Here is a 27742-nt window from a genome sequence, read left to right as displayed (position 1 = left end):
AGTGATTAATGTTTCTTGTCCTGAATTTTGTGTTTGAAAGGAAATAAAAATTTCACTGTCATTCATTCAATAAATATTAAGCTCTATGTACACGGAACTATCAGAATATAAAAGTGTCTCTTTGCTCTCAAGGACTTCAAAGTTTTCAGAGAACTAAGTTTCTTGCAACCTGAAATTCCAAAACATCAATAATCTTCACCACCACCCACCAGAGGTATCCTGGAAAAGGGACTTTGGTATTAAATAGAAATCAACAACATCATTAAGAATGCTACAATGAACATCCGGGTGCATGCATCCTTTTGAATTATGGTTTTCTCTGGATACATGCCTAGGAGTAGGATTGCTGGGTCATATGGTAGCTCAATATTTAGTTTTTTAGGGAACCTCCATACTGTTTCTCCATAGTGGCTGTACCAATTTACATTCCCACCAACAGTGTAGGAGGGTTCTCTTTTCTCCACACCCTCTCCAGCATTTATTGTTTGTAGAATTTTTGATGATAGCCATTCTGACCGGTCTGAGGTGATACCTCATTATAGTTTTGATTTGCACTTCTTTAATAATTAGTGACGTTGAGCATCTTATGTGTTTGTTGGCTATCTGTAAGTCTTCTTTGGAGAAATGTCTATTTAGGTCTTCTGCCCATTTTTGGATTGGGTTTTTCTGATATTGAGCTGCATGAGCTGTTTGTATATTTTGGAGATTAATTCCTTGTCAGTTGCTTCGTTTGCAAATATTTTCTCCCATTCTGAGGGTTGTCTTTTCATTTTGTTTATGGTTTCCTTTACTGTGCAAAAGCTGTTAAGTTTAATTAGGTCCCATTTGTTTATTTTGGTTTTTATTTTCATTACTCTAGGAGGTGGACTGAAAAAGATCTTGCTGTGATTTATGTCAGAGAGTGTTCTGCCTATATTTTCCTCTAAGAGTTTTACAGTATCTATAAGTATATCTTTAAATACATAGTATTTATAGTAACCATAATTCAAAAGGATACACACACCTCGATGTTCACTGCAGCACTATTTACAACAGCCAGGACATAGAAGCAACCTAAATGTCCACTGACAGAGGAACAGACCAAGAAGATGTGGTACATATATGCAATGGAATATTACTCAGCCATAAAAAGGAACGAAATGGTGCCATTTGCAGAGATGTGGATGGACCTAGAGACTGTCATACAGACTGAAGTCAGAAAAACAAGTATCATATAATATCACTGATATGTGGAATCTAGAAAAACAGTACACATGGACCTTTATGCAAAGCAGAAACAAGAGTCACATATGTAGAGAACAAACTTACGGTTACCAAGGAGGGAGGGGGGGAGATGGGATGAATTGGGAGATTGGGATTGACATATACACACTTCTATGTATAAAATAGATAACTAACGAGAACCTAGTGTATAGCACAGGGAAGTCTACTCAATGCTCTGTGGTGACCTAAATGGGAAGGAAATCTAAAAATGAGTGGATATATGTATATGTATGACTGTTTCACTTTGCTGTACAGCAAGAAACTGACAACATTGTAAAGCAACTATCCTCCAATAAAAATTAATTAAAAAAAGAATGTTAGACAATGCTGGTATGTATATTTCTTTTTTTTAACTAAACTTTTTTAAAATTGAAGTATAGTTGATACACAATATAAGTTACAGGTGTTAAATAAAGTGATTCACTTTAAAGGTTTTTAAAGGTTATACTCCATTTACAGTTATTATAAAATATTGGCTATACAATTTATATTGGTTATACAATTTTTAAAGGTTATATTCCATTTATAGTTATTATAAAATATTGGCTATAATCCCTGTGCTGTACAACATAGCCTTATAGCTTATTTTATACATAATAGTTTGTACCTCTTAATTCCCTACCCGTATTATTGCTCCTCCCCCCTTCCCTCTCCCCACTGGTAACCACTAATTAGTTCTCTCTTTCAGTCGGTTTCTTTTTTGTTATATTCACTAGTTTGTTGTAATTTTTAGATTCCACATGTAAGTGGATATTTCTTGATCCCGTCTGGACATATGAAGGCCTTAATATATAACAACGTAATGTTCAGGAATTTTTTATCCAAATTAAAATCCAGGAAATGTTTCAAATTTGCTCATTTAGACTTGAAAGTAATTAATTCTATCAGAATATTAAACAAATGTGGTATCACAAAAAATTAAATGGGCACCACCTCACCACCACCAATCCCATTTTGCATTTCAAAGGAAGGGACTACTGTGCCATTTTCTTCTCTCAAGGACCTCAGCAACCTGGAATGTACAAGCGGAGCCCTGCCTGACAACAGTGGTTTGGATGATATCTCACCTGCCTCCTTCTTACCCACCTAGTCTTGACTAAATTGGGGGGGGGGGGTGAATAAATGCAGTGGAAGGTTAAAAAAAAAAAAAGTGCAGATGTGTTCAACAGCTGACAAAAGAGGTTAAGATTCTATATACACCCACAATACAATTTAGTCAATTTCTATTTAAAAACAAACTAGGACAATGAAGCCAATGTGGGAAAAAGAAAATGCTTAGGTGAAGTACTCCAAAGTGCATTTTTAGCTCATGTGACCTTCTACAGTGCTCCAAATGTGTGTACGTAGATGTGTGGGCATGTGTGTATTTATAGAAAGAAAGTGTTGAGAGCACTATTAAAAAAAAAATACATGAATAAATCATAGAATGTTTGTGCTACATGGAACTTCTGAAAGCTAGTCACAGCTTTGATTTTAAGGTAAGGAAGATAAGTACCAAGATTTGGACCAAGGTAAAACCTGCTAGTGACTGAACCTGGTCACACTATTCGAGGCTTCAACTCCCAGCACAATCTCACCTTCAGTTATTCTAATTCCATGCCTTTATTCTTAAATTTGCACTTCCACTGGAAACATGACTGTCCATTAATACCTGTAATACAGATTTCTAAATTTTAAGGCTCAAGTGAGCTTTGCCCTATTTATCCCAGGAAGACATGAGTCCAACCCAGCAGTTCTCAAAGTGTGCTCCAGGAACCACTGAAGGTCCCTGAGACCTTTTCACAGATCCAGAAGGTCAAAACAATACCTTTTCCTCTCATTCTCTCATAAATGTACAGTAGAGGGCGCAGTGGTTGAGAGTCCACCTTCCGATGCAGGGGACACAGGTTCGTGCCCCAGTCCGGGAAGATCCCACATGCCGCGGAGCAGCTGGGCCATGGCCGCTGAGCCTGCTCATCCGGAGCCTGTGCTCCGCAACAGGAGAGGCCACAACAGTGAGAGGCCCGCATAAAGAAAAAAAAAAAAAAAAAAAGTACACTAGAGCTTTCCAAAGGTTATATGATGTGTGACAGCTGCTTCTGCATTCAGCCTGGTGCAATATATAAGAATACAGCTGACTCCTATTAAGCTAGACATTAAAGAGATGAAAAACTGTAAAATCATGCCACTTACCATTATTTTTGTTTTAGCAAAATATACATATCCATCATTTTTAAAATGTTACTTTTGTTAATGCTATTGGAGTTTTTTGAGCTAAATATCTGTTTTTAACTTTCTCATCTTAATTTCTAATGCAAAAAATATTGATAAACATAACTTACATAAACATAAGGTCTTTCGAGTCCTCAATAATTTAAGTGTAAAAAGGAGTCCTAAGAACAAAAAGTTTGAGAATCGCTAGTCTCACCGGTGCTAAATAAGTTCTCTTCCGTGGTGATTTTCTGTTGTTGTCGTTGTTGGCTGCGATGGGTCTTGATTGTGGCACTCGGGGTATTCGTCAAAGCGCGCAGGCTTCTCTCTAGTTGTAGCGTGCGGGTTTTCTCTCTCTAGCTGTGGCGAGTGGGGTCCAGAGCACGAGGGCTCTGTAGTTTGCGGCATGCAGCCTCTCTAGCTGAGGCTCGCGAGCTCAGTAGTTGTGGCGCGTGAGCTTAGTTGTCCCTTAGAGGCATGTGGGATTTTAGTTCCCAGACCAGGGATCGACCCCGAGTCCTCTGCATTGGAAGGTGGATTCTTTACCACTGGACCACCAGGGAAATCCCATGGTGAATCTTTTAAGCATATACAGGTAAACCTTAGAATGGTGTCCTATTCCTCTCCTTACCTTCAAAGACATGTTTCTCCAGCCCTGGGACTGTGTGAAGTACTTCTTATGCCCAGTACTCACTTTAATCAGTTCAACTTTCTTTGATATAGAATTTCTATAAAACCATGATAGGGGAACCATGAATAAACTCTATATTCTGGTTCTCAGAAAAGACACTTTATAAAGCATAATAAGTTATGTTTCATGTTGCATACTTACTTTGGTTTAGAGAGTACTAACAGTATACAATATGCCAAGTAGTAGTTTTCCATTTGCTAGATTCCACCATAGTCAGGCACCAAATCACATTTCATTTCACTCTTGAAGTCCTGCTCCTTCTTTTCTAGGGCTGCTTTTGCCATACCAACCCACATCCTTTATTTCCGTTTTCCTTGCACCAGGTCATCCTACAAAATTGTCCCCAATCTGGTTTCTCTCAAGTTTTCTTCCTACTATGCTCATATTCCAAAGGCTTTACAACACCCTACACCATACAGAAAGGGAAACGTTCCTTCCTGAGTTTCAAGGCCCTCTAGAAACCTAACCACACTCTAATAGTCAAAGCTATTTCCTCAATATGCTGGGAGTACATCATGTTTAATCCCCCTCTTTTTCTCCAAGGAAAAAAGTCTCCCTCTACCTCTATAAAACCTCCCCAAAGTGCTACTCACATCTACCTAGTTTCTCAAACCTTTCCCAACTATGCAGCAGCCCTCACCAAACCCCCTCTCCCACAATCAACTCATCACATTTCCTGACTACAGGCTGTCAACTAGACTTAACCTAAGGATAGCATCCATATCCTACTGCTCCTGAACTCCCAAAGACCTGGCACAGTGCTAGGCTCTATCGAGGCACCAAACATTAATAAACAGTTGAGATGCAGAGAATACTGAAAATCTGCTAAAATGCTTTGAAAAATACAAGGGGGATTATCTTTTGAAGTAATTAGTAACTGCATGTTAATATTTTTGCAAACTAAAATGTATACATGACGCAAAAAGATAACTGTTGAACACTATAAAATGAAAGAAATCTAATTCTTCCAACGCACACACCAGAAGTTAACAGTTTCATTAACAATTCGAACCTTTTCAAAGCCAATACAAACATGTACAAGCACAGGTGAGGAAAGCAAATACTTTAGTAGATACACAGAGGTAGATCTTTCTGTAATGATCTTTGCAACTTGCTTTTTACAGTTAAATATCAGCACATAAGAGAATTCTTTCTTTATAGATGGCTATACAGTGGTCCCTTGGTATCCTCAGGGTAATGATTCTAGGATCCCCACAGATACCAAAATCCCGAGGATTCCCAAGTCCCAAAGTCAGCCCTCCATATCCGGTTCTGGTTCTGCATCTGCCGACTGTAAACATAGTATACAGTCCACAATTGTTTGAGTCTGTGGACGTGGAAACCCACTCCCTGCAGATACAGAGGAGCTGACTATAACTGAGATGGCCCAAATTAATATAAATGATTCCCTACTGATAAATATCCAAGGTTTTACTATTTCAAACAATGCTTGCAATAAATACCTTATACAAGAGAGCAAAAATATACATTTAAAGATAGAAACTGTTGGTTCATAGTCAATTTATATTTTTAATTATGCTAAGTTGCTGCCAAAAAGCCCTCTAAAAAATCCTATCAACTTACAATCCCACCAAGACTTCGCCTGCATTTTTAAAAATGAAATGGAAATAATGCAGCAGTGCCGAGAGGGAACTGGGAGAAGGAAAGGCATGTCAGGAACCAGCTATGGGTTTAGAGTCACCAACCGCTATCGCTTTTTATAAGACATTAGGCAACACCTTTACCACAAATTCCATGTTTATAAAATGAGGGTTTTCATCAACACTGTGGATAAGGGCCCCTCCAGCTCTGACATTCTCTGATGTCCTTGAATTTGCTATATATAAGAAATGCACATTAAATCTGAAGACAAAATACTTATTCTCTTGGGCTGCCCGGAAATAAACAAACAAGTGCTGGGAAAGTCAAACTGCTGCACTGGGAAAGTAAATGCTCTGATAAAACCCCTGCTAGGAATTTAAAAATGGAAGTGAAATTGAGACTGGAGGAAATGGCCACCTTAGAGGGAAGATAAAAAACCATTTCAAAAATAACAAACAAACAAAAAAAGGATCATTTTAATCATCTGGTGGTTTTCCTAGTTAAGACAAGCCGCATCTCAGTAGAAGAAATGCAGCTAAATGGCTATCACAAGGGAGGACCAAAGCACCCTGATGGCTACTAATTAATAAAAAGTCACAAACATCCCTTTCAAGCTTACCATTTGAAAGAGTGGATGTTAACAGGAGATATGATTTGCTAAGCTAAATAAAAGCCTTTATTAACAAGAAGTGACAAGATCACAACCCTGCTGCTGATAAACTGCCAACATACCCGGGGCCTTCAAATGAAGGGCTGCCCATTTAACATATTGCAGCTTTAAAATGAGTTGCTTTAGAACAAACAGTTCTATGTCACGGCAGGCCTGCAACATACCAGATGGAGCTGCCGCTATACCCTGGAGAGAGAGAGAGAGAGAGAGAGAGAGAGAGAGAGAGAGAGAGAGAGAGAGAGAGGGAGAGAGAGAGAGAGAGAGAGAGAGAGAGAGAGAGAGAGAGAGAGAGAGTGTGTGTGTGTGTGTGTGTGTGTGTGTGTGTGTGCGTGTGTGTGTGTGTGTGTGTGTGTACAGGGGCCACACATATACCTCAGGAATACCCAGCCCAATAACCCTTCTTAAGATTAGCCATCCTTGATCAGAGCATCCACCTTGGACCTCAACTTCTCTATCTGCTTCCAAAAAGACTCAGTGTTGAGCAGAAAGCAGCCATTCTCCCAACAGCCAAAGGAGGTTTCACACTGCTGTTAGACCAGCCTGGCAGTCATCCCTGGAGCCTGCCTCCTTAATCCTGGCAAACACGGCCACTTCAATCCAGTCTTAAAGCAGGGATTTTTTTTTTTTAATATAGCATGCTTTGAAGCTGTATAAAACAGGTCATAAATACATGTAAAAGGCATAATCTCAGTCTTGTCAAAGTGGTTACAGAAGCATCACCCCAGATCTTTTCCTGTGTGGTCCACTGTTAAATTCACCAACTAGGAGACTGCAAATAGATATGGTAAAGTCTTAATTATTCACAGGAATGGATGAAGACAAACAGCACTGTTAACTTAATATTCTAAGATGACTTTTTGTATTATCTACTATCCAGCACTTAAATAGTATTGTATAGTAATAATTAATGTCCATAAAAAACCTCAAAGTGCTCAGTTTAAATGTTAAGAATTCTGATTAACTACAATTGGTCAAATATGTATGTTACACATGGCAACTTCTCACTAACCTGAGTACGAAGGCTGAGTATGCCTTAAAGAAAAAAAAAAAAAACTTACATGTAGTATTTACTTTTGGCATGTGTAATTTTATAATTTTAAACTTTATTTTAAAAATATAGGGATCTACTATATCAAGGAACAAAGCTGTAAACAGGATCACTGACATCAAGGAGCTTCCAATGCATTTGAAAACAACGTTTAATAAGTGTCCAAAAAATGCAAACAGAGTCTACCTCTCTGAGGAAAACAATGAGTTAAGAATATACTCTAGTAAATGTAATGATCTAATAAGTAGGTGGGATATCATTTTAAAATACCATGTCATAAATTCACAGTACTGTTTATAGTTCTGATGATGTTTGTGGGTTGAGGAAACAAGCCACATGGAGAATTCGCTTCCTCATTTTCTCTAACCTCTTTTTCTTCTTGTCTTTTTCTGATTACTTAGAGCAATTTCCCAGACTCTGCTACCAATCTCTTACAAACACACATAGCCCTTTAGAATTAAGGGACTGCCCAAAAGCCATTCAGGTCATTTTAAGAAAGAAGTATTTTTCAATAAATGTCTTCCAAGGTTTCTACAAAGAAAACTGCCTAAGCCTCTCCCATCCCAACGAATGTTTCAAAGACAATTCCAAAATAATATGGTATTTGATTTTAGCTCAAATTTAAATGAATACTGGGAGGAACACAGTATTGTGAAGAAATGGGGTGGGTTGCCTCGATCTGGCAGAGGGATTCTATAAAAGGTTATTCATAAATTAACCAAACAATTCAATGACAAACTATAATTTGGGGCGAGTAGGTAAAGTCCTTTAGACCAAATCAAAAAGCCTAACAGACATTTCTCTTTATAGTTTTTACAACCGCAATTTATACACTAGAAAAGTACTATCAAAAAAATGTTGATAAATTATACTTCAAAATTGAGTAGAGCAGCGCATTTTCAAAGCCACGAGTGAAAGATGTAGACTATGCAGATAACACTGCTGGACTTGGCAGTGGTTGTATAGTTTTTAGTGTGCAAGCTGCTAAATTACTGGTATACTTGAGAACATTACAGTTTGTTTCTTGGCTGTTTAAAAAAAAAAAAAAAAGCCAGACCTTTGGTGGGATATAAACTAGATGGCAGGGATCAGATCCAGGATTCAAAGTTCACCATGAATTTATCAGGGAAAAAGAGAGTTCAACTTCAGGACCCCTTTCTATTCTAATATTCTATTGCCTATAAAATTAAAAAACAAAACGTCTGCCTTTGATGGAGTAAGGCAGGGAGAGGGTAGATGGGAGCAAAGATGAAGTTAACAAATGAACTTCTCTGACCACCCCACACTAAGTTAGGAGCCCCAAAGACTCTTGCCCTTCGTAACACAAATCACCATTATAAATAATAACTTCTAGAGCTTTAACATGTGTCTCCCCCAATACTCTGAGTTTCATGTCCGCAAAGACTAGATCACACTCACCCCTATGTCTCAGTATCTAAGACAGTGTGTGGTACACAGTATGAACAAAATGTTTACTAAGTAAATGAAACTAAGGAAACTGAGATGTTTTCATGTATAAGCTGGAAAAATAATTGTTTTTAAACTACTGCAGAGTAAAAGAGGTTGATAAACAATCCAAAAAAAGTGAATGGATAAGAAATCAAGAAGACAACAAAATATCATTAAGGTCAGGAGGCCAGGCACAACACAAGCATAAAAATTTAAATCCTATAAAGCTGTAGGTCTAGAGGAAAGTTTAAAGTTTTAAGAAGCCACTTTCTAGCAAAAAGGAATAGGGAACATTTTCAAACAGTCATTTAATAAACTGTCAGCAAATCTGCTTCATTTCTTTAAACAATAACAAACAGGAAATAATCATAGGGAATGGGGAAGAGAAAGAGGTTCCAGCCACAATGAAAAATTCCTTACAGGTAAAGTTCCATAAAACTCCTTAGGGAAGCTCAATATAAAATACCCAAGACCTGACAACAAGTCCCCTGATCTCTTTATGTTTCTGAATTTCTTAGAGAACTGGGGAACTACAGAAACCTTTCACTCAAAATCTTTTGATAGTGGAGGCCAACTTTAAAAAAAAAAGAAACTTACAGAAATTAAAAGGAACTGCAGGCTATTTATTAAAGTCAAAGGTTAGGATTGCAGTGTCCTATACGATGAAATGATATAAAAAGCTATTCAGCTTTGAATTCTCAATACCTATCTTAACTTCTGCTTCATCTTGTGATGTCCTAAATCTGGCTAAACAGCATGGAGCACCCTTGGCAGGATTCCACCTGACTGCTATGCTATACTCCTTCGCTATGTGCATAGCCTGTTGGGCCAATTTTACACCAGAGACACTTGCTTGAAATATGTAGAGATGTTTTATTTTTTTTTTTAGGTTTACAACAGCTTCACAGAGCACAAGGATAATATTTATAGGCTTGAAAGAGTAAAATATACACAAAGATAAGAAACCAAGGGACACATTAACAAGAAGCGTCTCTATTCTACAATATCATGGATTGAAAGATGCACCACTAGCTTCCCAGCTGTAAGAAAAATAAACATCACTACATTAAGTGGACATATTTATGAGATTCAAAAACTATGTAAAAATTGCACATCTAAGACTTGAGGAAATATGGCATTAGTTAAACCAACATTTTTTGCTAAAATTTCCTTGTAGTGATTAAAATTTTAATAAGATCACCTATCATTCATGGTTTACCTACAGATGCAAATAAAACTTTCTCAATTGACAGTAAGTTTCAAGAACTGTATTATCTCAATTCCAGACTCTGAATTCAATTGAATTAAAAAAATAACTTCCTGAATTTCTACTACAAACAAGTAACACACTAGGTGCAAGAGATAAAATAATGAACAAGACAGATGTCCCCTTTCTAGGGAAGAACAGAAAGATTATCTTGAATCTGTATTCTTCACCATCCACCCTCCCTCCAACAGATTTTTCTGACAGTTAAGTTGGAGAAACAAGATAAATCAATAACCATCTTTACTGGGTAGATATTTTGTTGATTCAAGTTTGGACATCATACATCCTATGGAGCACCTGACCTGCAACTTTTTCTCAGAACAAAGATAAGTGCATTTCTAAAAGCCCACCAGATTTGGAACATATTAGTCCCAGAAACGTAACAACTTTAAGGAATAGCCCTTACAGATTCTCTACTACAACGAGCTAGGGTTATCAGAATGTCACCTTCGCCAGGAATAGAGCTCACAGTATCACAATCTTTTTTTCTTGATTTTAACAGAATCCTAAAATAAGTGTGAAGACAGTGCCTTCATTTCCTCACTTATAGATCTATACTTTATATAGTTCCAAAAAGTAATCCTGCAAGTGGAGACTGCCAGCTGGCAACAAGACACCAGCCTGTGATGGAATTCTTCCAGAAGTCATCTGGTCATAGACCTTAAAAAATGCAAGGTCAGGGGCTTCCCTGGTGGCGCAGTGGTTGAGAGTCCGCCTGCCGATGCAGGGGACACGGGTTCGTGCCCCGGTCCGGGAAGATCCCACATGCCGCGGAGCGGCTAGGTCCGTGAGCCATGGCCGCTGAGCCTGCACGTCCAGAGCCTGTGCGCCACAACGGGAGAGGCCACAGCAGTGAGAGGCCCACGTACCGCAAAAAAAAAAAAAAAAAAAAAAAAAAATGCAAGGTCAGAATCCTGGCCCTGGGGAAATAGCTATGGGCATTCTGCTGCGAGTGCTACAGGTTACAACAGCCCCACCACTGAGGGGCCAAACAATAAGGCCTGGAGATGACACAGTCGTCGAGCTGCCTCTCGGATCTGTCTCTGTGTCCTCAGCCACCTGAAACTACAACCAACAGAACTACCAGAGGTAGAAAGAACATCATTCTGGAGACCAGGGTAACAGGGAGTGAACTAGGAGTCACAGACCTAAGTCCTTCACACCCACCCAGCAGGATGATTTTAACACACCACCTGACCTCTGAGCCTCATTTCCCTCATCTGTAAACTCATTATCCCAGGGAACTGTGGTGAAGTCCTGGAAGAACAGAAAACACAATGCTCGTGTCTCCTGGTTCCATCATTGTGGGCAGTACACCACCTTCAATTACTGATTCCACCTGTTCCTCTGTCCTAACAGCCAGGGCTTTCAGCAACTAAAAACAGGCAGCTCCTTACTGTCCTATCAAATACAAAATTTCTTACTCTAATTGCATTCTCACGAGGCAATAATTTAGAAGTTACTTTTAGAAGTTGTACAAAAGGGGAAAAACCAACCCCTTCACTTTTCTTCTCTGGATCACAAACTATGTTGTTCACCAAGAAATCAAACTTTGCCCCCTACTGTCCACAAACAATACAGGTAGATTAGCCAAATCCTTTTTAAAAAGTCCAAGAATCAAGAGCCAGTTCCACCTGAGGGAATGAGCCTCTCCAGCAAAACAAGGAGATGAAGCAGCATACAGGCTGTCCAATCACCTTTCCGAAGTAAGAAATGTAAATGCCATTAATGGAGAAAAGCAACAGGCAGACCTAAGAACATCAAGAACTGGCATGAGAAAGCTACAATCAGCAGCCTTAAGAACCCTTGCTCCTGGCAGACGTGGTCTTCGGCATGAGCAAGAATCAAGGAGAAGGTATAGATCAGTGTTTTTAAAAGCATCCCAGATCCTAACCTGTCACTGGCTTACTACTACTGGAACTATACTAACAGGGAAGGAGTCCAAGAAACTTTATCATCCTTATGACTTTTTCCTAAATGTTTTGAAAAATAAATGTTATACACAGAAGAAGCTCCTGGCACATCATGCTATCAAGAGAGTAAAACCATGGGGGAAACACTGGAGGCTTCAAGTGGTTACACACACATGCCTGGGATCCGATCTTCTTTGGACAAGAGCAGAATTAAGACAGTCGCAGTGGTGTCTCTCTCCAGCCACAACTTAAACTTGGCAGGTTCTGCATTGCATAAACATTCTTTACCTGTGACTGGACTCCTGGCAAACTAGGAAGTAATTATTCATACAACAAAAGAGAGACCCAAAAGGAATGACAATGACATGGGAGGGAGGGAGGAGGGAAGACACAAAAACTAAGCAAATATACACACAAAACAACTGAGACCAAGAAAACCACACTCCTGTCCCCAAAACAATATGCAGAATCCTGGCCATATCCTTAATGCCCAGACTATAGAGATATGTCCCTTTTCTCAAGTCCTCAAACTACTATTAAAGTTAGAGGGGGAGGCTTGTGATATCGTTTTCTGCCGCATCTCCTTAAGCAGGCAGACCAAGGAATGAGTACAAGGATGCTTTATAAATTTCTCTAAAGCTCTCTCAGTACCTAGCACTCAGTAATAATGTGTGATGAAACCATAAGTACTACACAAACTCCCTGGCTTCTGAACATGGTCCCAATACAAAAAACGTGAAGACATTTCTTAAGATCCTTTAAAAAAAACTAGAAGAAAAAACTTTAGATGAATTTGGAAAAGGTCTAGTCTCCAAGGTAACTACCAGCCCACCAAAACCAAAGCCTTTCTAATAGCACAGTAGAAGCTCCATGACAATAATTCTCAACCTTTAGGAAGATAAAACACGATTCTTTTTTTAAAAAACAAATTCTCAATGCCCCACCCCACCCAACAATGAAGACACCCTGGAAGCCCCTCAACAAGACACTCCAGGGCATGTCAAAATAAGCAATATATTCTTCTAAAAGAATCATATAATCATGGAAGATGCTTGGTACCAAGAGTTTTTTTGAAGTGCCTCTTAAAAATTAGTTCAGAATAGACCTACAGTATTTTTTAAACTATACACACAGTTAATTCAAAATTAGTTTTTTTCAAATTAAGCACACACTTTCACTCACTCCCAAATATTAAAAAAATGTGGCTGGGCTAGAAACTGCACCAATTTTTAAAACTGCCAGCATTAAGCTCCTATTATTCTGAAAGGTTTTGCTAAGATGTTCAATACAGGGACACATTCTAATTCCTTGTTATGACTGGCCCAGCTCAAGTGGCTGCCGGGAGAGCAGGGCTTTATAGGCATTGTTCCATCCTCAGAAGCTACATTAATGCTGGGTTGATAAAACAGGTCTTCATATCTGTGTGCTGGGCTGAACAAAAAGTTAACTGGAAATGTAAGTGCTTAAAGTCACCAAAAGGAAAGCTCTACACTGACATTTTCTACCTACTTACCATTCATCTGTATTCATCTCACTAGACATTAACACACACCAAAGTTGCTCTCTGCTATTCAAATTGTGCTATTATGCTCAGGAGTAGATTAATAATATCCACCTTCCTTACTGTAAAATAAAATTACAACACTGGTCCAAACACGACATGTGGGGCCTCTTTCTACTTCTGCTGGCGTATCAGCTTGCTCTACTGCACACGTGGGAGAAAGCTTTGCTGGGTTGCCCTGCTGTTTCTGGAGAGGGGGTTTAGAAAAGGCTGAAAACTGAAAAAAAAAAAAATAAGGGGGAAAAGGAGAGAAGAACAACACACACATAAACCTCACACCTGGTAACCTCTCATATCAGCTCTTTTTTACAGCATTCTGAGGGGAGAATGTCTTTTCTAAGCTGACACCATCAGCAATGAGGTTAGCAGGTGGGCCATGGGGCTCTTTGAAACAGCTCATAACATCCTATTAGTTTTCAAAGCACCAAGCAACTTCTGCTGACCTCAAAGCATCTGAACAAATATAAGCAGGCAACAGGCAGGAAGAAATCTCTGCTCCCAATGAGGGCAAGTTTAAAATCCCAGGGAGAGGGGAAAAAAGGTAAGATACCCTGATGCAAGCACATCTTGTAAAGGAACGAGAAGCTGTCTTGCAGCCAGGCATTAAGGAAGAGGAGGTCCAAGATGAGACTTCTCTATGTAAAATAAAGAAGACTTCAAGATGTAAATTTATAAGGAACAATCTAACATAATTCAAACGTTATTTGCAAACACAAAGAAAATCAAAAGAAGTGAAGTCTTCAGAACTACTGCCTTTGTCTAGATATTTTAATAAACTTTTTAATTCCCATGGCTTTAGGAACTGCAGCATTAGAATCACAAACTCAAATACCCACAAAGGCCAAGCAACAATGTATTCTGAAGTGAAATGAACCATGCTCCATGTAAACAGTGCAGTGAATATGGGCTCAGCGTTGCTCCACCTTCACACGTTTTCCAGAGACACAAAATATGGCTCTAGATCCTTACATGATATTGGCCAATGCCTAAATCAACAACTCACTACTTTTTTTAAAACACAGTTTAGGCCAAATGAAACAGCCCCAGAATATGCAGCCCATGGGCCACCATTTGGGACCCGTGGCAGAATCCACTTGTCAGTTGATAACCCATTTCTCCCTTTCGTCCTCTAATAGCGGCAACTGTCTTGATGACAGAAAATAATCTTCAGTGAACAAAATGTAACAAAATGCTTAAGAGCCAATGCAAAAGTGGAAGCTGAATAAGAAAAGAAAGGGACAAGTGCGTAGGTTATGCCTGACCCAGAACTGCCAGGCTAGAAGCAGAACTGGCACAGGGCTCCGAAGCATAGACAGGTGACTAAGGGACAGAGGGCTAGCAAGAGGCATCACAGAGAGGAGAGGAAGGCTGTGGGTGGTTCAAGTTCTTTGCAGGGACAACGGCCAGGAAGGGATGAAAACCTAAAGCACTGATGACCTGGTATTTGGGAAAAGTCCATGAGTCATTCACAGCCATAGGCCAAAAAGGACCCCAAGGGTTTAAACAAAATAAGCCAGCAACCAGTTAAGTAGCACCTAGGGGAGAGAAAGTGGTGTTGAGCAAACTCATACAGAAATAGGCCTTACCAGGGAAGAGGTCATAAAAACTTACTCACTCTATAATAAACTTTGTATATTTAAAATGTTCTAGATAGTCCTGCAATAAAGATGGATGATCCTCGTGTCACCAAAGGTACCCCCAGTAGAGCAGCAGCAACAGTGAAATAGAAAAAGCTCACTTTTGAAAAGCAGCTCAGAGGAAATTCAAGATCAAGTACAAACAGTTCCAGGAGTATTTTCCCTACCTTACCCAATTCGGTGAATTTATTTTCAAACACACTGTGACTTATTTGCTTTGAGACATACCTCTTATACTTCTGATATGCACAAATGATGCCTAAAGAATAAAAAAGTGTTAAACATCCTTTAAAAACTGAACAAGTGAGCAATTTCCAATAACTTACTTGATAGGGCATCCATCAATGACTTTTCACTTGGGGTGGTAAAAAGATATTGAAACCAACAGGGGAAAAATGTTATTTCAGTGTAAATTTCATTTTTTTCATGTATAGGAATAGATCCTTGATAAGAGATCAAACAAAATTCAAATCAAGAAGATATGGGCTGATTATTTTAATGTAAATGCTTCAATTTTAAAATTTGACTTCTCATTGAAAAAAGATGGAAAATTTAAATTAAGATATTTATATTCCTGGAATGTTAGCTGGCTAACTTCTCATAATTTCACATGTAATCTCTTAGCTTTATTTATATTTTCAAGAAAAAAAATGCATTTTAAACTTCCCTTCCAAATTCCATTGATATATTTATATCTATTTCCATATTGAAATGTTCAAAGTCACAATTCTCCCAAAACCTCCCTACAGTCTGGGAATTTTCTTTCTGTGTGGCAGAAATACACATTGTATGATGGTATGTTATAAAGATGGTATGTTATAAAAACAATGGTTCATAATAACACATTGAAGGCCAAATATATAAAACTCATCTATGGGGACCACCTATTACCACTTTTCCAATTCAGGAAACATTGTCATTCCGCTGCCAGAAATCTCATACTTCAATATGCTCATCTTCACCCCATCAATGAGGTGTGAGGTTTCACACTCAAAGAAAGGTTAAAAAACCAAGGACATAGGTAATTGAGCCAAAACCAGATGACGGAAACTTCAGAATACCAGCCTAGTATTTTCCACCTGGATCTGCTAAATTAAGAATTTCAACCAAAGTGACAAAATCTATTCAGGCAAGACAACTCAGTAGTTAAACTGGCAGCACTGTGTTCACAAGAAGACCTTACATGTATAATATTTGTTTACAAAATCAGAATGGATTTTAAAACAACCTATGAGGAGACAAGGAAGCTTAGAGACTGCCTTGGATGAAAGCTAAAGGCCCACACCACTCACATGACGGCACACAAGAACCAATCTGAATTTCTGCCTGCTCTCACCAATGTAAGACAACTCCAATTTTCAAAGTCCTGTTTCCTAAATAGAACCTTATTTTAATAGTCTTTACTCCAGAGGGCAAGATGGTAGAAACTGTATGGAAATTTCTGGATATGTGACTTTCTCCTGGGAAAGAGGGCCCGCAGCTTTCTTCAGATGCTCAAAGAGACTCAAAACTCCTCAATCTTAACAAGAAATTTCAATTTTACAGTGGCTCCATAATAAGGAAATACAGGAAAGCTGAGAACTCTGAAATAACTATTGCCCATATTCTCATAAGGAGATAAAATTAGTGAAAATACTGAGCTTGAAGTGAATCTGACCACTGCTAACTAAATGCAAAACAAAATAAAATGAAAATCCATCCTGAAAGAACAGTTAATGGGTCTGATATTTGTGAAAATAGGGATTTTTGTGATATTCCATTAATATAGTCTTTAAAGCTGCTGAAATAATCTCCAGTAATGAATAGCCCACAACAACAAAAATTCTGGAGGAAAAGAAAAGCTAATCATATAGAATATAAATTTCCTTTTTATGAGACAGACTCCTTTTTTAAGTCAAGGAAAAAGGCCGGTATAAATCTATCACTATTAGATTAGACAAGGGAAAAATATACAGAAAACTCAACCTAGTAGTTCAAAACTTATCTGATGCTAAAACAAAACCTTCATGTTTTAAAAAAAAATCTAACATTTTACTGTAACTGTCTCATGATACATAAGTCTATTGAGAAAAATCATCCAGTTTTTTCAAATAAACAATTTCTAAAAGTGGGAAAGAGGGTCTTGCCTGTCAAACCTTCTTTGCTATTCATTTTAAGTCAGAAACTGACATAATAGAAATCAGTAATATAGACAAGTACTAGGAAAGTGCAAGTTTTTAAAAAAAAAAAAAAACATAAAACACAATTACTTGCAATTAATAAGGCAACCTCCAAATTGGTTTGGCTTTAACCCCACGCCACCTATTCCTATGACCTTCTCAGTTATTTTACTCCTTATTCCACTCCTTGCCAAAGCACCTATCCTCCTCCTCATAAACCCTGCTTACAAGGAAAACCCTTATCTGTCATCACACAAAACTACCAAGCAACATTCGAAAGGGAAACATACGGCTAAGAATATTAATGAAATTGATGCATTCAACACCAAACCCATAGCTCTGAGAAAATAACACCTTTACCAAAAACAGATATTTTTATGTAGACTAATCTTGGGAAACATAGCATTGGTAATAGCGGGGATGATGGCTATGAAAATGCACCTAACCCACTGTTACAGAGGAGTAGCCTTTTGTTTTGTTTTATACGATGGACTACAAGGCTATTGATATAGCAAGTCGTCTCCCCGTTAAAAAAAAAAGTTCTCCTTTGACCTTACTAAAATTAAAGTCATGATATACATCATGAATGCTAAAAGCCAAATCTGTTCATTTCCTGTTAGTTAAAATTTTCCTAAATACACCATAAAACCTCTGTAGACTTTTACTAGACACTAATTCCTAGTTTTAATTCAGATTTCAAGTTACCAAATCTACTTAAACCGTAAAAAAAAAGTGTATATTTTAACACACAAAAGGCTTAAGACAAATTATTGCCTTTCAAGCTTAAGCACCTTCTGTTTCCACTTAGCACTTGAAATCGACAAGGGCTGCAAACCAACCAGTATCTAGAATCAAATAAATAGATGATAAATGTTCTTCCCAAATTAGAAACAAAACAATGGATTTGGCATTAGAGTACACAACACGTGGGTTCTGTGAGTAACAAGAACCAGTGAAGACTGCCACATCAGTAAAATGAAATTGGCCAAAGCAAGTAAACATTCTATGCATCTAATGTCCTCCAGAGTTAATTCAAGAGTTGGGTGTGGCATCACTAGTGCACAGAGCCTTGGATTTCCAACAGTTCTATAATATAGTATTAGCATAAAGCAGCAATGCTGCCAGCTAAATATTAACAATCAAGAAAGCCTCTAACCAGGCAGGATAAGCTACATAATCGGTAGGTCACAGTACAAAATCAAAGTACTGGCTCCCTTGTTCTAAAATCAAGAATTTCAATGGGGAGGCATTATGGTCATGTGCCCATTCAGTGGCCCTGCCTCCAACCAAATACCCATGCTTTAAAAAAAGAAAGAAAAAACACAACATCATCAACACTTTAATGTGGTAGCTTACTATGATTATTGGCCCATTCAGTTGATTTTCCAAAGAATCAGAAACAGCTGGGGAGGACTGCTATGGGCAGGTTTCCCACAGGGTGGCACACCACCCAGGCCCCATACCATCTCACCTATAGAGCCCCTCCCAATGCCATCAAAAAAATTAACCTGACCAGGCTAAATAGCGTGGATCTCCAACCTCCCTTACTTCCAAATAAACATTATCTGTGACAAAGGTGGCAACAAGAATGTAATAATGTGGTAGATTTTAAAAGATTTCAAACGAGAAGCAAAAGAACTGACCCTACCATGCAGACCAAGCCATCAAAAAGGTGAAGGTAAAGTCAGTCTTGATAAGATGCTATTTAGGAGTACCCAGCTCTTTGGGGACAAAGAACACGAAGAGTAATTTGCCACTGTGGTGCTCTTGTGCCATGCTGATGCCTGAAAAGCATCATAAATTAAAAAATATATTTTTTCTTCCAATCAAATTAAGAGGAAAAGTTTGATCCCAGCCTAGAAGCTGGGGTATTCTGGATGGCTCTGTTGTGTCCTTAAAGAGAACTTGGGACTTCCTTCTAGAAGAGAAGAAGAGAAAGAGACGTTTGAGAGGGCAAAGCAGTATTTTTTTTTAATTAAAATAACATCAACAGGAAAAGCACAGAAGGCTAGAATGGCTGAAAGTGGCAACAAGGATTCAGCCAGGAACACCTGTCCGTATACAAAGAACCAAAAGCTGGATTAAGAAATGAGGAAGTAGAAATGCCACTTAGAGCATTGTTCTTCAGTAACCAGCTGGGAGCTGAGTCTTAACTAAAAGCGCTGAACCAGACAGAGAAGGACCTCGCTTCTCTGGTGAAGAAGCATTAACCAGAACCAACCAACCAAAAAACCAAAACCAAAAAAGGAACTCTAACAACCAATACATTCTGAGCCTAGAAAAGGAAAATAAGGTTCAGTAGGAAATAACAGACAGGCCTGGCGGACACTGACCAGTTTTGGGTACCTGTTCTATTCTAGTAGCATATCCTAAAACTGAAATTCTCTTGAACCACGGGGAAAGAGTGCGTGGCAGCTTAAACAGCTGACCTGACATGATTTCTAACAGCAAACAAGACACAGTGAAGGAAACACCTAAAGACAGGGAGAAAGGGTGTGGGGGGGGGGGGCCTTAAAGGCCTAAGGCTGGGTCTTTGAAGAGAAAACAAAAAACCTTACTCCCCCGAAAGGTGGCAGCACAAAGTTACCCGAAAGGGCATTAAGGGGCCAGTTTTGAGCACACAAACACAAGAACATTCTCTCAAGAAGGAAAAGAAAGTAGAGGAAGCATAGAAAATTGGATGGAACGTGTTTCTTCAAAATCTAATTTTCCCCACCGCACCCCAGCCATGATCTTTCAGAACTGTTTTCCTCTTCCCCCCTCTATTCTCTCCCCCATTTCCAAGAGAACTTTAAGTATGTACCCCACACACACCTGAACAGTGTTAAACCAACATTCCTACAAACGTATTATGAAGAACAGCTCAAAACCAAAGGCAGTAACTTTGCAGTTCCTCCATCAAGAGTCACCCATTTCTAGAACCAAAGGTCTAGATGAGAAAGTAGATCCAGGAAAGCTTTTCCACCCGCTCACCAAAATGGAGACTCCAGGTCAGCTTCCGCAAGAAAAAGCGGCCTTAGCACAAATGAAAAATTCAGACGACTCTGGGGGAAACGATTCTTGACAATGTTGTCTTCAAGGGCAACTGAACAGTATTTCAAACAAACCGATTTTACTTAAAAGGATGGGAAAATTACATCCCAACTGCTATTAGAGTTTTTAAATGGACTTAATTGCCATAAGTTTGGGGCTGAGCTACATTTTTATGAAGACAATTATTACGGGTAGGTCCACAAAAATATTAAGTTTTGAAAAGCTCTTTGTCCTTGCCGGACATATTTCGTGTGGCATTAAGCACCATCCTTTGGGGAAGGAATAAAGGAGACAGGATAGCCGGTAACAAACCCTCCTTTCCTCACATTTTCAGAAAACATAGACGATAGGAGATGAACATTTTATCGTAAAGATGATCTTTGAAAATGCACACTATTTTAAATGACCATCTGGACAGCTACGGCTCCGTGCCTGTGGCTCACATCTAGAGGCAATGTCCTGCGCTCCAGCCCTCTAGGATAACAAGTCAGCTTTTAAGGAAACGCCGTGGGAAGACTGTGTGCTGGTCACTGTCACGACCACTGGAGGAGCACCTGCTGGTTAACAGAGGCTGGTCCACCCGAGACTCCACGAGTCTCACCAGGGCGCGCACACACGTCCGTGCACCGGGGCGCCGCTGGCCAGCCCTCCTGGCCGAGCTGGAGGCAGCCGCCGCAACCGCCGCGAGCAAGCGAAAGCCCAGAGCCTGCCTCGCCCGGCGGCCCGACCCGCCCCGTGGTTCCCGCCCAGCGCACGGCTCGCGCGCAAACCCGGGATGCGACCTCGAGCTGCGACCTCGCGCGGCTGCGCCCGATCTCACCTAACACGGCGCAAGGGGAAGAGCGGCCCGAGGATCCTCCCTGCTCTGTCCTGGGCGCCCACGGTCCCAACCCACCTCCGCACACTGCGTGGCCGCAGCAAGTCTCGAGACGCCCCGGGAGCGCAAAGGACCACGCGCGAGGAGGCGCCGTACCAAGTGGGCACGCCACCAGACACCACCCGGCTGGAGAACCCAGTGCACGCAGCCTCCCACAAGGCGGAGGTGCCAGTCCACCACAGGAATCCTGCCCTTTTTCTAGAAAAGCCCCCTCCCCCACTTTCCCTCCAATACACTCACCTGCGTCTCGGCGCAGTTCTTCTCGCGCCACCCGCGGCCGTAACCCGACACGTCCACGCCTGTGCACGCTGCCTGGCGCAACTGGCCCCGCTCGGCTCCCGCCGCCCCCAACCAGCTTGTGCCCACAAGAGGGGCGGTGCCACCTCCCGAGGCGACCAATTCCCTCGACTCCCGCCGCCAGGGGTCGAGCTCTAGGAACTTCCCGGGCACAACCTCCGCCGCCTCCACCAACGTTCCCGCCCTGAGCCCGGACGAGGGCTCCCGCCGAGCCGAGGCCGGACTCCGCAACACAGCGCCGCGGCGGCGCGCACCGCCCTCAGCCTCGGCGTCCGAAACAGACTCGCGGCCCGGCGAGGCGTGCCCGCCCCCGCCCCACCCCACCCCACCCCCGCACTTGCCTGCTGTGACTCAGAGCTGCAGCTACTACGGCTCGCGCTGCCGACCGTCACACAGCCGCGGAGGATTCGCTCCGGGCGGGCTCCGCGGAGAGGCGGTAGTGGCGGCGGCAGCGGCGTCCCCAGGTCTGACGGTGGCGGGAAGGCGGCCTGGAACCCAGCGGAACCCCCGCCCCACCCGCGCCGCGCCAGCAACCGGCCTCCTCACACGGCCCGCAGCTGCCTCAGTGACGCCCGGGCGCCGCGGTCCCGCCGTTTGTAGCGGGGCGGGGAGGAGGGGCTTGCTTGGAAGAGCGCCAGGAGGCGGGGCCGGCGGCGAGTTCGCGGCGCCGCGGCTACTGCTGCCGGCGCGTGCCCTGCCCGGCAGCCCCGAGGGTCGGTGCCTGGGAGCACACGCCCGACTGCGGACTCTGGCTCCTTCCCTCCCAGCTTCCGATTCCAGGCAGGCTCCTGGACCAGGTTCCCCTGGCAGCGCGGAGAGCGTCGCGCGCCCAGAGGCGTCAGATACCAGGTGCAAGTTTGCAAACCCCGAGGCTCCGGACTCTAACGGGCAGCCAGAGCGATTCGCGCGGGGGTACTTTGATATATGTGTATCAAATATATATACATACATATATTAACATATTGCAAGCAAAGCTCAAGGGCTTTTTCCCTACTTCACAGCTGAAGGGTCCGGTCCCTCCGCGAAAAACTAAAGGTTTGCCCCCGCTGCCCTTCTCTGCCTGTCTAGATGGAATCTGATGTTCAAATAAGCCCCGAGTACCTGTGTGGGGTGCTATACTCTGCTTCAAACACAAAGTAGGAAATCCTGCACTCGACTATATAAGCGCCTGTCGCTCGCCGCATCCTTCCAACGCCCCCCACCGAAGCCCTGAAACGGCCAACTCTTCACCGAGGGGGCGTCCCATCGCTGCCTTTCCTTGGCCCGCCCCCACGCCCAGTTCAATCGCTTTCCCCAGGAAAAACCTGTGCCAGTCCTCAGACCCAGACCCAAGACTGGGAGTCAAAACCGACCCCAAACCACGCGGCGGAAGCACGTTTTTACACCTGCTCATCCGCTTAATTACGAGAGCACCTGTCATATTGGGGCTTTTTTGTGTGTTTGTTTTCTTTCAATGCAAAGGCTTCCGTTTTAACCCTTCCCCCTAAAAAACTACATTTAAAAATATCACCTGTCAAACCTACCTGTAATCGCACGAGGTAAGAGAAAGAACTGAGCAGTGGGCGGCTGAGTCGCCGCAAGAACGTGACCGAGGTTACAGCTTCAAGGGCATGATGCGGGTTTGATGCAGCAAGGTCCGCTAAGGGCGGCCAGCGCTCCCCGCCCCCCACGCGACGGGCGGGGCTGGGGGAGAAGCGGGGAAGGACTCCTCTAACCCAGGGCGGGAGGTAGAGGAGACAAAATTGCCCTCCTGGGCGAAGTCAAATCAGACAGTAAAGTAGGGGGCTCAGCCATGATCGAAATGGAGACAGTCCATCCCTCAATTTGGGGGACCCAGACTGGGGACACCAGAAATAGCTAATTGATTCTATATCAGCATTTCTATTGTCACCCCAATTACGATTTGCAATTAAATGACCTTAATTGACTTTGTACGGGTTCCTGGGGAAACGGCTCAAAGCGCCTGCGCCTCTTTGACCTCCCTCTAAACAGTTAATTATAATATTCCCATCCCAGGCAGGGGGGATTGCTAAGAATGCCTGTTTCCAAACGTTAGGCAAAAATGGGCCTACCAAATTTGCCAATCCAAGCCTAAAACTCTTAGAATGCCTTATGATGCCCTACTTCCCGAAACTGACTTCTTGAAGTCATGGGAGACCTCTCTCTCAACAGAGTTCCCCAAGTCTTCCAAACCACTTCTAGTTGGCAAACACTGCGTTTTCGTGGAGAACTCCAGAACAGGTTAAGCTTTATAAAGTGGGGCTGCCAAGCACTTGGATAAAAGAGGGAAGGGGAACCCAGGAGTACCTGGTGTAAGACAGACTCAGCAAAAACTAAGAGAAATAGTTATTCTCTTAATCCCCCAAAAGGTGATTTTTAAACCCTCAACATTTTCTCTCCGTCTTTTTTTTTTTTTTGACTTATTTTAGATTCTAACAAATCTTTCAGATGTCCCATTTAAGAAGCCATTTTACCAAGGAAATCTTATGGGCCCTAAACAGATTTCATACCCTTCCATCCCCCAAACACTCACACCTTTCCCCCTGACTTTTAGGAACTGACTTCCAGTTAGGAAAATAATTTCTTAGGTTACTATTGTCTGCTCTGTACCCCCGCCCCCCCCATGTTAAGCCTACATTTTATAGGTTGCACTGTAGGCCTAAGAAATAAACCACCTCCATTTCCCGTCCACTCTCAACATCCAGAGGATGGGTATAATAAATAGGGTGTAGGGAAGGGCTGAAGGTTTAGAATCTTAACCAACAGGAATGTTTGTACATGAGCGGGGGAGGGGAAAGAACCTGTTCATTTCGGGGAGAAAGTACAGAGACATCCATCCTGGCCCAGCGGTGTTAAGAGTAAATTCTAAATGGTTGACAATTTCTCTCACTCTGGCCACAGTAAAGCCAGATCTGCAGCTGGTAATTACGAGAGAAAATACCCAGTCTCGACATCAGTTTCGCTAACCCGTACTTGCAAATGGAAAACAGAGAATGTATCCAACCTCCAATTTCCCACAGTTATACAGCTCTCATATTAATTCTTTACAGACGTGAAATAGGTGGGTACGTGGCAACGTGCTGGGCATAAATTAAGCAACAATGGCCACGCGAAGTCCTGTTCGCCGCTGAGATCCCGGGGTGGGCACTGCCACCTTGCTATCCCCAGCCCCCAGGACCCCGGAGATGGCAAAGTCGAGTCCGGAGAAGACCGGCCGCGCGTTGGCTTTTCGAACTGGGAGGGTGGGTGGGATGGAGAGCAGAGAGAAATTAAGCCAGCCGGCTTTGTACCTTTTCCCAATCCTCTCCTTCTCAAGCACCACACGGGCGCTCTCATGCACACACTCGCCCACACCCCCTCGTGCCAATAATTTAAACTTCTCTTAGGCAAGGGCACTGCCACCACCATTCCCTCCACCCTCCCCGCCCCGCGAACATCCTCCCCCTTTCCCACCTCTACCCTGTGTTCTCTTTTTCGCAGTAGAAAGCCAGCTGGTTTCTCCTAAACCCTGAGAAATCACAAAAGTTAAAATGAAGCAAGTGTCTGCCCAGCGTCTCATCCCCAACCATCTTTCTCCAGGCGTCAGTTTAACAATAGCTATTCGAGAAAAGGGGTGGGGGGGGGGCCGCAAGGAAGGGGTTGAGGGATGTGTAGCCGAGTTGGCTACTGAGTGGCTGCGAAGCCTTGTCGGCTGCGAAGGGGGTTCCCCCCTCACCCAGAAGGCGAAGTCAGCCGCGTAGGACCAAGGACAGGGCTTGGAATCCACTTCCCAGCGCGCAGCACAGCGAGGCTCCCAGGCAGCCGCCCCTCCAACAGACACAGCTCCAAGGATCTTATTTACGCTTTTCTGAACAAAGGGAATCTCATATCCGGTACAGGCTTAAGAATTCGGCCCTAAATTGTCTATCTTCTTTTTAAACACAACCATGATCATTGGCGGCCGTGAATTAGAGCCCGCACACCTCGCAACGATGAGTTTTGACAGCTTCTACCCACCCCAGCCCCAGCCCAGCCCCAGCCCTCAGGCGGCATGTACTTTTTTCAGTCAACTACAACTAGCTGCCTAGTGCAGCATATAAATTCCATCTGGCAATCCCATCTCCCCAGCACATGTTATCTGGTTAATGCAATTAAGTCGGGGGTTTTCGCTGGTCTAATCTCCAAGTCCAGGCTTCTGATTCCCCTTAATGGTCCTAAAGCCTCTCCGGTCCTTCGGTTGCTTCGCGAAAGTAGAGGCATGCATCCCCCCGCCCCCCCCCAAACCCAAGTTATCCCTCTCTTCCCACGAAATGAACTTCCAACCTCAATCCCGAAGCTCACTCAATATCTAGACTCCCATTGTACCCCTGTTCTTCCCTGGCCACATTTACCACTTAAGTTTCTGCCGACATTTGTGAATATTCAGTACGTCAAGCATGCGTCCACGGTCTTTTAGTCTAGGTCTCTAGAATTAAAAAGCAGAGCAGTATCTTTGAAATAATACAAACATGTGCAATTAACTTCGTATTCTGTATTCTGCTCACTTACAGGTTTTCTGGGTTTGCCAGCGCATCGCTGCAACTAATGATTAAAGAAACCAAACCGAAACTTACCTTTCTCCCTTAAGGTTTTTGTGTATATGTGTTTTTAAAGTAACGGTGCAGTTCTCCCAATAAGGATGAGCAAGAGGCTGCTGGATAGTTCTCTTAAGACAGCACGAAACCTAAAACTGTGCTCGGCTTAAAAGAAGCAAATAAAAAGAAATGCTTTCGACCCCAAAGTCCAACGCTAAGAGAAATGGCGAAAAAAAAATATATGAAAGGGGAGGGGAAACTTAAAAAAGAGAGTTTAAAAAGACGGAGACTACCCTCCTATTGCCGTTCAACTAAACAAAAAGGGGCAAGAAAAACAAACGAAGGAACAAAGAAAGAGACGAAAGAACGTTTTTTCAAAAAGACGATGTCTTTCTCCTTGTTGCTTTTTAGTAGGTCGCTACAGGAGTAAGCTGCTGCATCTCTAACTGAGAACAGAAATAAGGGGGGAGGACGTCTTAAAAGGGAGGTGGACTGGACCACAGATTTATAGCACCGTATCACCAACCCCTTCTCTGCCTCCGCACTGCCGTGTGTGCAGCTGCTCTGCCAGGCTCCTATCCCGGGCAGCACGCGCGGAAGTATACGCTGAGTCGTGCCACAACGCAACTTGCTCATCTACCCAGGATCCTGATTGGTCCAGATGCTTCTATTGAGGCCGCCCAGGAGAGGCCGCGCGATATGATTGGTTAGGTCCTTGTGTCACTCTCGAGAGCTCAATGGAGTCCCGTTTCAAGGTAAGTTGTGCGGGGAGGTACACGCTTAACACTGGTGGCGAAGGGAAATGCAAGAAGCAAAAAGAGATGGGGAGAGAGCAACGTGGGAGGGTTGGAACAGTACTATCAGAGTTTTTGCGATATGGCACGATCTCCTTTCCTCTTAAATCTTTCTGCTTTGGAAAGACTCATTTCCTTTGCCATCACTGCCTCATCTATGGCACTTTTCTTTATAACATTAAACTCTGTCCCCTGTGTATGAGTCACTGAGAGCTCCCTCTCTTTGAACTGAGTGAAAGGGATGAATGTACATCCATTACTTGCACGCATGCCTTTTTCGATTTGTGTTCCAGTATTCTATATTAGATATTAGGTAATTTAATGTCTTTCTCTATTTTAATATATGCATATTGCTGCTCTCTTGTTTGTTTGGGTTTTTTTAAGCGTCTTTTAGGATAAGAATGAAGTCAGAAATGCTTTCAAATAAAGCTGCACGGTTTGAATTACCTTTCACTTCATTTCAGAGTAGAAAAGTGCAGGATAAACATCCTGTCCAGGGGAAGAGGTGCTGAGTTGAGCTAAGGTCCTTCACTTTGGGGTGTATGATGACACTCAAAAAGAGCAGCTGTATATAAAATTAGAACAAGCCACTCCTCTGCATTTGGTGGCAGTACAGTTCTTGGGCCACACATGTATTGCTGACAGTAAAGATAGTCAAGCCTTTATCTGGACTCTTACTCTGAGGATTTAGAAAGTTTAACCAGAAGACCAAGTGCTGTCAACCCTTCTGTTTTATAG

General features: G+C 42.3%; 1 protein-coding gene across 11 annotated transcripts in view; it reads right to left on the bottom strand.

Moving 5' to 3' along the window:
- ELAVL2 (ELAV like RNA binding protein 2) overlaps positions 1–26787 on the bottom strand; it is a 135898-nt gene extending 109111 nt beyond the window's left edge. For 4 of the 11 annotated variants that reach the window (XM_033437734.2, XM_033437739.2, XM_033437737.2 and 1 more), the window contains exon 1: positions 26250–26786. The gene's annotated coding sequence lies outside the window, so the exon portion shown is untranslated. Of the gene's footprint in view, positions 1–21600; positions 21922–21998; positions 22269–26249 lie in introns of those variants that run through there. The other 7 variants (XM_049711069.1, XM_049711071.1, XM_033437736.2 and 4 more) reach the window with 6 other exon arrangements.
- Between the last annotated feature and the right edge of the window lie 955 nt (positions 26788–27742).

The sequence above is a fragment of the Orcinus orca genome, chromosome 6, assembly GCF_937001465.1.
Source record: "Orcinus orca chromosome 6, mOrcOrc1.1, whole genome shotgun sequence".
NCBI lineage: Eukaryota > Metazoa > Chordata > Mammalia > Artiodactyla > Delphinidae > Orcinus > Orcinus orca.
This window is presented reverse-complemented; position numbering and strand designations above follow the sequence as displayed.